The following is a 14,311-nucleotide window of genomic DNA, read 5'->3' as shown; positions in this document are numbered from 1 at the left end:
CTCTCTCTCTCTCTCTCTCTCTCCCTCCCTCCTCTCCCTCCCTCTCCCTCCCTCTCTCTCTCTCTCTCTCTCTCTCTCTCTCTCTCTCTCTCTCCCCCCCCCCTCTCTCTTTGTGTGTATGTCTGTGTGTATGTGTGTGTGTCAGAAGCACTGAGGCCCTTCTGGTTGAAAGGATTAGTTGGTGACATCAAATTTATTTTTAAACATAAAAAAACATTTAAAAACTCTCATCCATTACTTACAGCATGTCATTTGGTTACAAGTGTTTTTGCATCCATATTCTCTTTTTTTTATTGAAATTTTTTTGGGAAAAAAAAAGCTTTTACAAATATTTACCTTTGCTTAGGCAGGAGATCCTATATCATTTCAGACAAATAGTTATCCAATCTTTTCTTAAAAACTTCCAGTGTTGGAGCATTCACAACTTCTGGAGGCAACTTCTGTTCCACTGATTAATTGTTCTAACACTTCAGGAAATTCCTCCTTAGTTCTAAGTTGCTTCTCTCCTTGAATAGTTTCCACCCATTGCTTCTTGTCTTGCCCTCAAGTGCTTTGGAAAATAGTTTGACTCCCTCTTCTTTGTGGCAGCCCCTGAGATATTGGAACGCTCCTATCATGTCTCCCCTAGTCCTTCTTTCTATTAAACTAGACATTCCCAGTTCCTGCAACCATTCTTCATATGTTTTAGTCTCCAGTCCCCTAATCTTCTTTATTGCTCTTCTCTGAACTCTTTCTAGAGTCTCCACATCTTTTCTACATCATGGTGACCAAAACTGGATGCAGTATTCCAAGTATGGCCTTAGTGTGTTCTTTGTGGCAGCCCCTGAGATATTGGAACACTACTATCATGTCTCCCCTAGTCCTTCTTTTCATGAGAAATGAAACATCTTCAAAGAAAAAACAGAAACTCCAGTTGACTCTTGAAAAAGCCTCTTTGGGACAACCATGATCTGGATGATGGAGCATTTCCATAGATAAATGTATAAAGAATATAGAGAAATAGCATTTGGACATTGGCAAGTAGGAGGACCCAAAAAAAAGTGTGCTGATTTTCAGAAAAATGGCAGATCTATAGTCCACTTGCTATTTGATGATCTACTTTGAGGGTTTGTTCTCATAACTTTTTGTAGCTCTCTGTTATCAAAGCAGACTCTGATCGGAAAATCTTTCAAAAAAGGAGATGCTTTTAGTTGGAGAACAATTCTTCAAAGAAATGAATATTGTCTTTCAAGTAGACATATGGTTGCCCTATAAGGAAACCTGGGTTAAAGAATCTTCCCTGGAGACTCAAGCTCTAAACCATACACCTCCTTAAAAAATTTCTCAGCACAATCTACTACTTTTTAAGAAAGAGTCCTGCCCTACCTCTGCAATACAGCTGTTCTGACTGAGGCTTCCCAAGAGCATGAAGCAAACTCTTTGTCCTGACAAAAACCCCTTTTATTAATTTTAATGTGAATTCTGCTCATTCACATCCAGCAAAGTCTTTCAAGGGAAGATTTACAGTCACAGACCTTATCTGGCTTAGAGAGATGCCAGGCCAATATCTGCAAAACTTGGCAAGGAGTCTCGAACAGTCACGAACCAATTAAGCAAACTAATTGTCTCCTGCAAACTCCACTCCCCTTTCTCTCCTCTTTTATTCCCTCTGGGAGGGGTCATTCATCGTCCACCTGCGGCCCTACTCCCATTGTGGACCCCTGTTCTTTAGCTGTTCCCTTTGTTTAGCAGCTCTGTGCATGCACACACTGGGAACAGGCTCCAGCTGTTCCTCCACCTCACTGATGTCTGACTCTGAAGGCAGTTGATAACTGGCATATGGCTCTGGCCCCCTCTCTGCCTCTGACACAGAGCCCTCATCAGAGCCTTCCCCAGACTCCAGGACTGGCCCATGTTCCTCTCCAACCTCCTCACTGTCCGAATCTGCTGCCAGCTCCGCCGGCTACTGGCAGCTGACAACAACAGCCAACATCAAAACCTCCTGCAGCGTTAAGGGACATTCCATGATTGGAGTCAAGAAATTTCCCTAATTTACTTTGATCAGGACTTTGGAATTAGGACATATCTTCCCAATTATTTTTCTTAGAGAGTGCAGAGTTCAACCCAGTAGAATAGTGGCTGAATGGCTGAAGCTCTCAGGAAGTGCCAGATTGATGTAGAAGACATGATCTTCTACAACCTTCTCTCCAGTGAAGGTTGCTATCAGAGAAAGGACCACTGGACCAACATTGCACACAACTGCCCCTGCAATTAACAGATTAGCAGAGTTGGAAGGGATCTTGTAGCTCATCTAGTTCAACCCCCTGCCCAAACAGGAGACCCTACACCATTTCTGACAAACAGCAGTCCAATCTCTTCTTGAAAGCTTCCAGTGATGAAGCTTCCACAATTTCTGAAGACAACTTCTGCTCCATGGGTTGATTGTTCTCACTCTCAGAAAATGTCTCCTTATTTCTAGGTCGAATCTCTCCTTGATCAGTTTCCATCCATTATTCCTTGCCTGGCCTTCAGGTGCTTTGGAGAATAGCTTGACCCCCTTCCTCCTCTCTGTGGCAGCCCCTCAAATATTGGAACACTGCTATCGTGTCTTCCCTGGTTCTTCTCTTCACTAGACTAGCCACAACCAGTTCCTGCAACCGTTCATCATATGTTTTAGTCTCCAGTCCCCTTCTCATCCTGGTTGCTCTTCTCTGCACTTTTTCTAGAGTCTTGTTTGGCCCTCTCCAATTTTGCAACATGTGCCTAACCTGCATGCAGATTCAGATATGCAATAATGCCTGAGGTTATAGATGAAATGGGAAAGATGCCTTGAAAGGTCATAAGGCAAATAGTGGGATTCCTGCGAGCTTCCTCAAGAAAGCTAGCTTAAAAGGTCTTGCGTGTGAACATACTTTTTCAGTGAGAATTGAAACGTAGGCAGAAATTGGCAAATGCAAACTACACGTTATCTTTATTTTTTTTTTGCTTGAGAATCTATACAAGGTCACTTTCAGCTATATGGCACTACAAACAGCAGGTTTAACCATAAGTTATGATTCTGCTCTGCTTCAAATTAGTGCAAGTGGGACATGGTGTTTTCACATTGATCAATGACACAAAACAGATTATACTTACCGTACCTAAAAAGCCAAACATTCGCAGTAAGATAAATGATGTTCCCTTCCCATATCTTTTGGTTGCTGTTCGGTGTGTGTGTGTGTGTTTGTGTGTGTCTGTGTAGAATTTCATAACATTAAATGCTTGTGGTTGTTTTTTTAGAATGGTTTGGTGCTACGGATTAATTCAAAGAAAACAGACTCTGATCTTTCAGAAGATGACCTTATGCTATTTTATTCTTTTTTTCCCCTCCTCTTCCAATAAGGTGACTGGATGATATCAAATTGATATATATTGTTAGCCAAGAATGTGTGTCCTCTCCCCTCACTTGGTCTAGGCATCAGTTCCTAGCTACAATAATACTAAAATAAACATATTCATTCATTCGTCATTCATTCATTCATTCATTCATTCATTCATTCATTCATTCATGTTGATAGTTGATAGATTTTAAAGATTTCTAGTGTGGCATAATTTGGCCATGGCAATGGTTCATAGAACCAGAAGGAAGACCTCAATAGCCCATTTTAATGCTAGGTGTGGCTGTTGATAGTTAGTAGATTGTATGGATTTCTAGCCTGGCGTTATTTGGCCATGGCAATGGTTCTTAGAACCAGAAAGCATTCACACATTTATATAGCCACCCATCTTGTAACAAACTCTGAGTGGCCCCCAATTAAAAAGAGACAAGTGATGCCATAAGACATAACCATTGGTAGATGTGTGGTCATTTCACACATGCATCTTTAAGGGACAGAGCTTCTATGGCAATATTGCAATGCACATTTCATCACTGCCATCGATTCCTCCTGCATGCCCCCATAAAAACTTCACGATGTTCTACAGATCACTGCAGAGGGAAAACTGGGAAAGTGTGCTGCAGAGCACACTTTCAAACAATTTCTCTTTCACTTTCTAATGCTCTATCGATTCCGAGCATTCCCTTATCTATGTTATAGCGTGGCTCATCAGCTTCTGCAATGCACAGATATATTCCTTCAATGAAATTGCCACATTAAGCACAACCTGCTGCTTCTTTTGAGGCTCCTTTTTTTTTTTACTGTTTGTTAGTTCCTTGAGAGTCATGCCACAATAGGGAGGGTCGAAGAAAGATCGTCAAAGAAGCAGAGGGCAAAAGGAAGTTGGAGTGGGAAAGAAATCAGGACCTTGGATAGCTCCCACAACAATCTGACCTGATTAAGTGAAAGATTTCCAGGTGATTTCCGACCGCTGCAGTGGTCAGATTTTACTTGGCAATCAGGTTGATTAAAGATTGACAAGTGTTTTCACGTAACACAGGGAGCCCAGAAGGTTTGCCAACTGCAGGGATTTTTTAAAGGTGTTGTATACTTATTGGAGCAAATTCTATATACCGTATTTTTCGGACTATAAGACGCACCTTTCCCCCTTAAAAAGTGGGTGAAAATCTGGGTGCATCTTATACATTGAATACAGCATTTTTGGCCTATCAAAATCCTGCCCCCTTTGCAAAAATGGATGTGCAGAGGGTTTGGGAGGCTTGCAAAGTGCTCCTGGGGGCTGGGTAGAGCAAAAATGAGCCATTTTTGCTCATTTTTGCCTCCCCAGCCTCCAGGAGCACTATACAAGCCTCCCAAAGCTCTGCATACATTGGGGGGGGGGCAAAAAACGAGGCATGAAGAGGGTTTGGGAGACCTGCAGAGTGCAAAATCTTTTTTAAAAATTTACCTTGTCAAAATTATTGTGCAACTTGTACTCCAGTGCTTCTTATAGTCCAAACAATATGGTACTACAGGTCTTTGGGTAATGTGGTTTATGCTCAAAGGATTGGGTCAATCCACAAAGTGAGCTCATTCGGTAATCAGGTTAAGCTGATGACACAGATGCCATCATCAGAGCCTTCCACAAATTCCAGGACTGGCCCATGTTCCTCCCCAACCTCCTCACTGTCCGAATCTGCTGCCAGCTCCATTGGCCACTGGTGAGCCCAACACAGAGGGAAGCATCCAGAGACAATGGAAATAGTGGGGGGACCTGTCTGGATGATTGAGAATCTCCATAGATATTTGACCAAGTAGGGATAAGGAGCCTCTAAAGAGGAGGAGCCTCCTGTTGCCCTCCAGATGTTAAGGAGCCTTCTGTTGCCCTCCAGATGTTAGAGACTTCAAATCCAGAGCCAAAATGGCTAACAGAAAGGACCTTATGGGGAGCTAGAGGCCAAAATAACACACCAAGCTGCTTATTCTTGTGTGAAGGTCTTCTTAACCTTCAGAATTGATAGTTTTCATCCCGGTTTCTGTGTCAGCACCCACCCACTTCCCAAAAATGAGTGTTAAAAAAAGAGATACAGGAGAGAGTTAAAATTATCTGCATTATATCAGGCAGGAGCAAAAGCCAGAAATAAGAAGACAGTGGCACAATTAAGCTATTTCAAGTGTTTCTTGTTCTATTAATGAGAGATTCATGCAGCTACATCAAATTATACCGGATCTGAGAGATAATGAAACAATCTTAGCTAAAGCGAGACTAATTGTGCCTTCAGTTCTGCCAGTGAGATTGTTCAAAACCAGTGCAATGAATGCGCAGCAAATGGGCAGATTTGAAAAGCTAAATGGGATTTTTTAAAACAGTGAATACAGTTTTTAAGCCCAATTTTCATGGAAGAAATCAGTATATACATTACACGGCGAGAGAGTTACTTTTCTGGGGAAATCTATCAGAAGTTGATATTAAAATGTAGCCTCTCTAGAAAGCCATTTAGGTGTAGAAAAACCTGGGCCAGAATCTAAATAGAGTCTGCTGTGTGTGGTATTTTGTACGGGCATCTGATTTTAATAAAAACAGAAAAAGTGAACGGCACCATATTATTTTATTTATTAGGTAATTTATGCCCTATCCATCCTCCAAGAGCTTTGGGGTACTCCCCAGAAGGGTATGAGTTCTAGTCCCACCTTAGGCATGAAAACCTGCTGAATGACTTGGGGGCCAATAACCAGGAGACTGAGAATTATACCATGTTTTCCTGAAAATAAGACAGGGTCTTATTTTCTTTTGACCCCCAAAATAAGCACTTGGCTTTAATTTCGGGGAGGTTGTTCGGTAAGCTCCCTGTTGGGAGAGTGAGTGCGTTCAGAGAAGCATTGTGAGAGTTGTGTTGGAGAACACACAACCCAGCATACAGAGACACTGCAGTTTAAGTAGGCTTTTACTTTCATGGAAATAGAGGTATCAGAGTCCATCAAACAATCCAAGTCATACACGGATAAGACAGTCAGCCATCAATGTCTTTCAGTTAAGGGATAATCCAAATAACATAAGTCCAGTATCATATAATCAGTTCAGTACTCAAAGTTTTCTAGCAGTTGCAAAACTTACAATAGCTCACAGCACTTTCTAACAGCCAGCTTCCACAACACTCAGATCAGATCAGCCCAGCATCTAACAAACAGAGAGCTAACAGTCATTCTGGCTCCCTCTTATGGCTGATTGAGGAAACAGCAACCAACCACATTTTACAGTATGATTTAAAGAAACAGGTATAGTGTTGTTACATGATTTATATATTGCCAACCCAACCGTTAGATTATATTCCTAACAGAGGTCTTATTATTTTTGAGATGTAGGCGGTGCCAAGCATGGTCACCTCATGGCTGCTGCTGCGTTGCAATATTTTTGGGGAGGGCTTATTTTTGGGGGAGGGCTTATTTTAGCGCATGTGTTCAAAAGTCTGATTGGGCTTATTATCTGGGGAGGTCTTATTTTCAGGGAAACAGGGCAGTCCGGCCTTAGAAATGGAAGCCTGCTGGATGACTTGGGCCAATCATCAGAAGGCTGTGAGTTCTAGTCCTTCCTTTGGCTTGAAATGCATTCATTATTTTATTTATAAACAACTCAAGGTGGCAAGCATATCTAACATACATTCCTCCTTCTATTTCCCCCTCACTGTTGAGATGGGCTGGGCTGATAGAGTATGACTAGTCCAAGATCACCCAGCTGGCTTTTATGGCTAAGAAGAACTAGAACTCACAGTCATCTGATTTCTAGTCTGGTGCCTTAAGTTCTAGGCCAAACTGGCTTCATGCATTCTATTGAAATCCATTTGTGGCAACCTATAAAGGTAAAGTATCCCCTCGCACATATGTGCTAGTAGTTCCTGACTCTAGGGAGCGATGCACATCTCCATTTCAAAGCCAAAGAGCTAACGCTGTCCAAAGACATCTCCGTGGTCATGTGGCCAGCATGACTTAATGCCAAAGGTGCACAGAATACTCAGTGGCTAAGACACTGAGCTTGTCGATCAGAAATGTCGGCAGTTCAGTGGTTCGAATCCCTAGCGCTGCATAATGGAGTGAGCTCCCGTTACTTGTCCCAACTTCTGCCAACCTAGTAATTGGCAGAAGTTGTTCCCGAATCTAGAGGGCAGTGCTCATCTCCATTTCAAAGCCGAAGAGCCAGCGCTGTCTGAAGACGTCTCTGTGGTCATGTGGCTGGCATGACTAAACATCAAAGGTGCACGGAATGCTATTACCTTCCCACCAAAGGTGGTCCCTATTTTTCTACTTGCATTTTTACGTGCTTTCGAACTGCTAGGTTGGCAGAAGCTGGGACAAGTCACGGGAGCTCACTCTGAACTGCCAACCTTTCAGATTGACAAGCTCAGTGTCTTAGCCACTGAGCCACCACGTCCTTCTTTTGTGATACCCTACCTTGGCTAAAAATGATATTATTTGGGTCGATCATACCACCTTCTTCCTGTCGAAATCTGTGACCCTTTGTTTCAAGTATCTTTACTTCTAAGAAAATAAATGGTCTGGAATTGTGTCCATCCTCTGTGAATTTGTCTTAATTGCATGCAATAATGAATACATCTTGCAACCATATCCCATCTGTCAAGTAAATATCTCGTAGGGAGTTTAATTTGCAAGCATTAATTAATCATGCTTCCCCAGATCATTGTGAAACAGCAGCAAAATATAACATGTAAATAAATGTGAAAATATTATGTTTGCCAACTTAATTTATGCCTTGTGATTCTAAAGAAAGGGTCTGTGTGCTTGTATGTGGTTTTTTTTTAACAGCTGGATGTAGGACTCAAAAATGTCCTTTCAAAATGCTGACAGATTTTTCATTTTAGTGCAGCTAACAAGTGCTGTTGTAATTTATTTACATTAAAAAATTGGGAGGAAGCAGTAATTTGTTTTTATGTACTCTGCCCCATAAATAGAAGCTAAGAAAAAAATATTAAACTGTGTGAATAAAATATTCCTGCAGTTGATATGTTGGCATTCGGGCAACTTTATTTTAAGAAATGTATAATATTTGGGGAGTGGTACCAAGAGGAAACTGTTGAAAAATAAAGGACTTCATCTTCCTGGGCTCTTATTATTATTATTAATTTAGTGTATGCCATCTCATAAATGGGCTAGCAATTTCATCTAGATTAGTAGAAACTAAATAAAATATAAATGTTAAATAGATCTATGTTTAAATATCAGTGCCTAGGTCAGTAATGGCGAACCTTTTTTGGCTCGCGTGCCAAAAGTGGGGGGAACTCATGGGGGGGTCGTGCGTGGGTGTGCCACACCAATAATGCTATGTGCACAACCCCAGCGCCTGCATGCGTGCACAACCAGCGCTCTCCCCCCACCCCATTTTTGGCGTGCTTTTCTCACCCTCCTCAGGCTTCAGTCATGTATCTTATTTCTCTCCTTGTGTGCGTAGCTGAGTGGTAAGGGCTTTTTCTACCATGTGTATGTCTGTATATATTTGTATATAAACCACTATTAATTGTCTAAAGGCTCTGTGTGCTGTATGCTCTTTTGCTCCTGGGTTTATCTCATAATAATAGTCCTGGTGCAAAAACTCTGACAACTTTGGTTCAGTGGGGTCTGCAAGCCCACTCCCAGACCTTATTACCTGCAACTTTCCAATGGATATATTTCTCTTCTCACAAAGGGTTGGGATCAGTGGTGGGATTCAGCCGGTTCTCACCTATTCGGGAGAACCGGTTGGTAACTTTCTAAGGAGTTTGGAGAACTGGTTGTTGGAAGAAATCTCCTTTTGTTTTTCTCCACTTTACAGGGATAATCCTGTAAGGAAGGCATGAAGGAAACATTCTGGTGTTGTTTGTAGCCTAATTTTGATTGCCCTGCTTACAGAAACTGCCTCTCCGGTTAACCCTTATTCCATTGTAACAGCTAAGACAAAGCGCCCATCAACCTGAGTGACGTTGAGTTGACCACGCCTACCCAGTCACATGACCACTGAGCCACGCCTACCCAGCTGGTCATTAGGGCAGAGAACCGGTTGTTAAATTATTTGAATCCCACCACTGGTTGGGACATGACTGAATGGCTGACGATAATACTAAGAGCAAATTGAAATTCATCACAGCCTGCTAAGGCACTCACTTTCAGTGTGGTTAGTTATATCTCTTGCCTTGGAGGAACCTAATTATTGGTTACTCCTAGTTTTAAGGAACATTAATTCCTCTTGCAATAAAAGAAGAGCCGTTTTGGATGGAAGGAAAATGTAAACACTTTAGTCCTGTGCCTGTTACATAATCAGCTCAGTCAGTGCAAGAGGACATTGTTGATGTGACATAGAAACCTCAATTAACCCGAGGAGTTTGATTTAACCCTGGATCAAGATTCAGTTTTACATAATATTAAAACTCTTCTGCTGTGTGAAAACACCAACATCCGTTGTATCTCTCATTTGTCCACCAGAATTTGTGATGAGTCCATATCTCACTTGTTACATTCGTACGTTATCTTTGACCAGAACAGTTGCGTTCCCACAAGTTACATTTGGCTAGCTTTAACCTTAATTTCTTTCTTTGTTTCTGTGCCTTGTGCATGTACATTTATTATATTTATAATTCAATGTACTGTGCATAGTAAAATAGCTTAAATCAACAACTAGGTTAAAACATGCTAGCTGTACAGTCAAGTAACTACCTTATGGTGCCCACGCATGTAACTGTGAAGTGTAAGATGACTTTGATATAGATAGGTAGAAACCAGAGGTGGGTTCCTACCAGTTCACACCTATTTGATAGAACCGGTTCGTCAAATCTACCAAACCGGTTAGAAGAGGTTCCACCAGTGGACCCGGAAAGCAGGCCACACCTACAGAAGAGGTTCCAAAATTTTTTGAAACCCACCACTGGTCCTTGGATATGATTATTCTACACTATCATGCTCCTATTTATAAAACTCAGTGCCTCTGTGAAAGGTAAGGATGACGACTGCGTTTGTGGTGCAATCAGAACATTGCGTGCGTTGAAGTTGTTTTAACGCAAACCAAAGATGCCTTTTAAAAAAGAAGTTTACATCCTATTCTTATGCGTGCCAGTGCTGTGGGTGAGGTAATTTAAGGTGGTTCTGAGAAGTGTCGTCAGCATCTTCATATCCGGTCACACGGGTGGCAAGCCACTCCCATCTGGTCACATGGGCGGCAAGCCACTCCCACAAAGGAGGCCACACCCACAGAGTAGGTTTGAACAATTTTTGAAACCCACCACTGATAGGAACCATTACCTAGATCAGGGATCAGCAACCATAAACACTCAAAGTACTATTTGGACTCATTTCAGACAGAAAAAAAAAAAAACCACCAGGAGGCACAAAAACCTCCCTGTGTATTTCCTGAGCGACTTAAAAACTAGCATATGTAGTTGAATTAAACGTTCTGTTTTCTTCTGAGACTTTCTTTTCTTGAATTTATCCATGGTTGGCCTACTGATGGTCAAAAAGCTCAATAAATTGTATGCTGGCAGGTGTCGCACATTGGTGGTTGTGACGCATATTTCGAGCAACAGGGAGCCACAGCAGAGGGAAGAAAAAGCCACATGCGGCTCCCGAGCTACGAGTTGCTGACCCCTGACCTAGATAAAAGAGGCTGAAACTTTTGTTTAAATCCAGAACAATGAGCCAAGGTTTGGAAGGGACTCTCATAATTCCCCTGGAGTAGAAGAACAAGGAGAGGGAATAATGCATTCAGACTTGAAAGATTCTTTTATTGTAATCTCAATGAAAATAGTTTTCATTGAGTTGATTTTCTGGCCTCACCTTCTTTGCAGAAGTAAAAATTAATTAAGATTTAATTGTTCATTAATAATTGTTAATATTGCCCTGAAATATTAGGAACAAGGATACAAATATTACATGTATAATAAACACCTGTTAACTCGGTATTGTCTTTAAAGATCAAACTGAGATTGGAAGCATTAGTGAGGATTTGCAACTGGCCAATAGAATAGCTACGTACTCTTATATGCTTCCTGCTCCTCCATGCCTAAGTATCATTTGCATGCGCTGAAATAATCGTTCTGTTTTCAAACATAACCTTGAATCTTCTCATGACATTAGCTTTCACTCATTATTTTTAGAACCTGACCTGCCGAAGAAAATAAAGGTAATGAATTTTATCAGTGAAGCTGCAAATTAGTTAATCCAATTATTATCTTTATCAATCACATCTATGATGTTGAAAATGGCCCATTGTGAGCACAAACTGTGGAGGCGGCTCAGTGAATTGGAAACAATCAAAACTTTGGGTGCGGTGCTCCTCTCTCACAGTGAAGGTCTGAAAGATCTGGCAGAAGATAGTCAACACCTGCGTTGAAGGCATCTTCTGCTTCAATGGCTGCCAGCTCCAAGCCTGGTTTAAGGAAGGATTACCCTCTGAAGGGCGAGCTAAGACATTACATGGGGCTGGATATCTCCTTCATCAACTGGGCAATTGAGTGTACGTCCGCTCCAAGCTGTTGATCTGCCCACTTAGGCCAAGTCATCATTGGTCTTCCTTTTTGAAGGTGTTTGAAGGTCATTTGAATTCTTTTAGGTTCTAGCATATTTTTTTTTTTAGTATTTTATTAGGATTTATAGGCCGCCCTTTTCCCTGAGGGGACTCAGGGCGGCATCTTGCCCCCAGACCTTAAAATATCTTTGGAAACTGTCCATTCACTGGTTGGTCTCTATAGTGTGGTGATGCTGTTGCTGTGATATCCAGAATAACCAGCAAATGCTGCCTCTGGCTGGCTCTGCCCATCTATTCACTGCCTCCCAAGTCCCAGCTGATTGGAATCCCAACTGATTGGCTGAGTCTTCTTCTGTTGCCCTGCACAAGATAAGGAGCTAGGTTAATGAGGTGGGGAGGGAATGGAGATTTTACAGTATTCTTGCCCTGGAGTGGGGAGGGAATGGGGATTTTGCAGCATCCTTCTCCTGGAGTGGGGAGGGAATGGGGATTTTGCAGCATCCTTCCCCTGGAGTGGGGAGGGAATGGGGATTTTACAGTATCCTTCCCCTGGAGTGGGGAGGGAATGGGGATTTTGCAGCATCCTTCCCCTGGAGTGGGAAGGGAATGGGGATTTTACAGCATCCTTCCCCTGGAGTGGGGAGGGAATGGAGATTTTGCAGTATCCTTCCCCTGGAGTGGGAAGGAAATGCAGATTTTACAGTATCCTTCCCCTGGAGTGAAGTGGACATGGAGATTTTACAGTATCCTTCCCTGGAGTGGGGAGGGAATGGGGATTTTGCAGCATCCTTCGCCTGGAGTGGGGAGGGAATGGGGATTTTGCAGTATCCTTCCCCTGGAATGGAGAGGGGATGGAGATTTTGCAACATCCTTCCCCTGGAGTAGGGAGAGAATGGGGATTTTCCACATCCTTCCCCTGGAGTGGGGATTTTGCAGCATCCTTCCTCTGGAGTGAGGTGGAAATGATGATTTTACAATATTCTTCCCCTGGAATGGAAATGGAAATTTTGCAGTATCCTTCCCCTGGAGTGGGGTGGAAATTGAGATTTTACGGTATCTTTCCCCTGGAGTGGGGAAGGAATGCAGATTTTACAGTTTCCTTGCCCTGGAGTGAGGTGGAAATGGAGATTTTGCAGTATCCTTCCCCTGTGACACCCACCAAGCCACACCCTCCAAGCCACACCATGCCCACAGAACTGGTATTTTAAAAAATTTGAATGCCACCACTGGACTGAATGAAGCATCCATTGGAAGGAAAAGGTAGTCATCTGTATTTGTCCCTTCCCCTCGCCTTTATTTTAATGAAGTTGGTGGGTAGCAGTGGCCACCTTACCTGAGTTCATTTCTGCAGTAAGCAAAACATATGCCTCTTTGGGGAGTCTGTGAAAGTAATGGAAAATGCTTACGTTAAAAACTCTGGGGTTTTGAATCATGGCTTTGCGCTATTTAAAATGAAGACATTAATAAATAAAAAAATTTCCATGATAGAAAGCTGCTTGGCTTGCTCCCAGAAACCACCTTTCATTTATGGATTCTTTGGAGATTCGGGGAACATTAATCTGTTCTGTGTTCAACTCCATGTGCCCCCATTTTTTTTCCAAAGGAAATGTTTGCTCTAAAACTCGGATTACAGATGGGTAAAGAAATCAATAATAGAGACCCGGTGGCTTGGTGGCTAAGACACTGAGCTTGTCAATCACAAGGTCAGCAGTTCAGCAGTTTGAATCCCTAGCATCACATAACGGAGTGAGCTCTGGTGACTTGTCCCAGCTTCCGCCAACCTAGCAGTTCGAAAGCACGTAAAAATGCAAGTAGAAAAATAGGAACCACCTTTGGTGGGAAGGGAACAGCGTTCTGTGCACCTTCGGCATTTAGTCATGCCAGCCACATGACCACGGAAACATCTTCGGAGAGCGCTGGCTCTTCGGCTTTGAAATGGAGATGAGCACCACCCCCTAGAGTCAGGAACGACTAGTGCATATGTCAAAGGAACCTTAACCTTTTACCCACTGATTTGGGGAAGAAATTCAAAATGTGGTGTTTCTCTGCTTTCAACTCAGATTCTTTAGGCTAATGGGAAGTAAGAGCCAACCTATAGATAAGAACTTGCTAAGATTTATGGGTGAAAGAAGGAGAATTAGAATTAGTGAATGAGAGGAAGAGTGGGAAGCAGAGGAGAGAAGAAGGATAGGAAGAGAGGGGTAGAAGAGAGGGTGAAGGGGGAAGATGAGGTGTGGTAAGGAGGAGTGGTAAGGGGAGAGAGGAGAAGGAGAAAGGAAGGGGAAGTAGAGTAGAAAATGATGGAGGGAAGACAGGATGTAGAAGAGTGGGAAGCAGAGGAGAGAAGAAAGATAGGAAGAGAGGGATAGGAGAGAGAGTGAAGGGGGCAGATGAGGTGTATAAGGAGGAGTGGTAAGGGGAGAGGAGAAGGAGAAAGGAAGGGGAAGTAGAGTAGAAAATGATGGAGGGAAGA

Source organism: Thamnophis elegans, chromosome 16 (genome assembly GCF_009769535.1).
Source record: "Thamnophis elegans isolate rThaEle1 chromosome 16, rThaEle1.pri, whole genome shotgun sequence".
Lineage (NCBI taxonomy): Eukaryota > Metazoa > Chordata > Lepidosauria > Squamata > Colubridae > Thamnophis > Thamnophis elegans.
Note: the sequence above shows the minus strand (reverse complement) of the source record.